A 2,091-nucleotide genomic window follows, 5' to 3' on the forward strand; every position below is an offset into this window, starting at 1 on the left:
ATAACAATAAAACTCCACATATTCAGTACAGATACAACTTTTTAAACATTATCCATCCTATATTTGTTGAATTCATGGATACATAGTTCATGTGCATGAAAGATCAGATATATCTTTTTATATAAGTACACAAAGAAATAAAACCTATTAGCCAATCTGACTATTCCTGACTTGTTATATATAGTGAAGAAGAAGGGAACTGCATACCACATGCATAGATAACCAATTCGAAATAACTACCTTGGGACCTGAGTGGGTCTTTTTATTTTGATAGAAGCAAAGATAAATAATTTTCATAATTTTAAGTGGTATTCATAGAGCCAGCATCTTCTCCTCTATTCCTCTAAGGATTAGACAACTCTTAGCAGAGAGATGTTGCTCAGAAAGGGTCACTTCCTGCGTTTCTCATCAGATAGGCATAAGTGTGTCCTATAAGAACTTATCCTGGCCTCTGCTGTGTGAGTTATTAAAACCCAGTCTAGGATCACTAGTGATCAAATGTGATTGGGAAAGATATCCTAACCAGGAGCCCACTGTGCACTCTGCTCCATTCTAAGGACAGTGACACCATACTTTGGCTTCAGTTATATTTCTATGCCTCTTAGGACTTTGGAAGGAATGATTGGGTGCCTCTGTCCTGTACTTTTTGGAAGATGATTGCTGTTTCCAGACAAAAGAATTAAGTATATCATGACAAAACCTCAGAGCTGAAAGTGGCAAAATTGTGGGACCACACAGAGCCTCAGCTCTCCTGGTCATCTTATGGCATTCTGGGCTTTTTCAGAGTGCATTTGCATCATCAGAAGGATTGTCTGATGAGGGTGTGGTGGCACCTATTCTGCATGGCAACTGTGTCTCTGGAGAGCTGGAATCCAGTCATCCAGAAATACAGACAGAAAGCAGCATTTAAGTATTAATACATGGACCTGTGTGGCAGATATCAAGACTCTATAGTCACCTGCTATGAGGTCTAAAAGACTCTGGTCTTCATTGGGCTACCTGGCTCTAACAACAATTGTTCTCTTCCTACCACAAACTTCCCCAGACCCTCCTCCTGCAACACTTAATTGCCAATGATACAAACTTGCACATTTTCCAACTGTGTGCATGGATGGCAACCCAACAAATGGTCCCACCAGACTGTTTAAGTGAACTGTCATCCCTGTCACATAGCTCAGAAGGGGAACCTCTCCTTGCTTGAATGGAGATACATGGGTGTTCCAAGTTTTGGCACAAGGTCTCATGAAATGAGGCCAAGTTTCTCTCACTTTGACTTTGTATGTTCTATTTGGGTACCCTCCTCTGTCGGCCACTTACCCTCCTCCAGTAAAAGACTGCTTAAGAGACCATCTGCCACAAAATGCCCAGACCGAAAGATCAAAATATTTTTGCTTCTTTCCCAGCTTTGTGTCAGCAACAAAATATGCAAGGCTTGCAAATTGGCCTTTCCATATTTAAGCCTCTTTCAAAGCCAGGTGACATCGTCATCCTACTAGGCTCCACTAGCCATCCAGAAGACATGACATTTCATGGTGAACTTTTCCTCATTACACAAAAATAGTCTAAATGTGAAGGGGTTTGAGAAGAGGCACAGCTGTGGTCTTCTGTTTTGCCATATTATCTCTGAAAGAGGAAAATTAAATAAACGACAACAAATAACCCAGGCAGGACTGGAGTCTAAGAGAAACTTGGATGCAGAGGGGATCCAGCGGCTTTCAGAGCCTAGCACCTGTTTTGAGATGGCCAGCAAGTCACACACATACCTACATAGCAGGAAAAAGCCATTCCTGAAAAATGAAGACACACACCAGACTTTTCCTGCTTTTCTCCATGGTCAGTGCAAGCTAAATGATACATTCAAGGTTATTTTATGCTGGGCTCTGCCTTAAAATCATTCCTTCTCTTCCCTACCTTCTGGTTAAATGAGGGTCCCCAGGCATGCTATCCATAACCTTAAGGCTGAGTTACACGCCCCCTTCCCATTTCTGTTGACTTTTATTTTACATACCTGATTCCAGAATAAGGACTTACATTTTGTACTGCGATGGTGGGTAATGAAACAGTAGCAACAGACCCTAATTATACTTCCAT

This window comes from Mus musculus, chromosome 8 (genome assembly GCF_000001635.26).
Source record: "Mus musculus strain C57BL/6J chromosome 8, GRCm38.p6 C57BL/6J".
NCBI classification, from domain to species: Eukaryota; Metazoa; Chordata; class Mammalia; order Rodentia; family Muridae; genus Mus; species Mus musculus.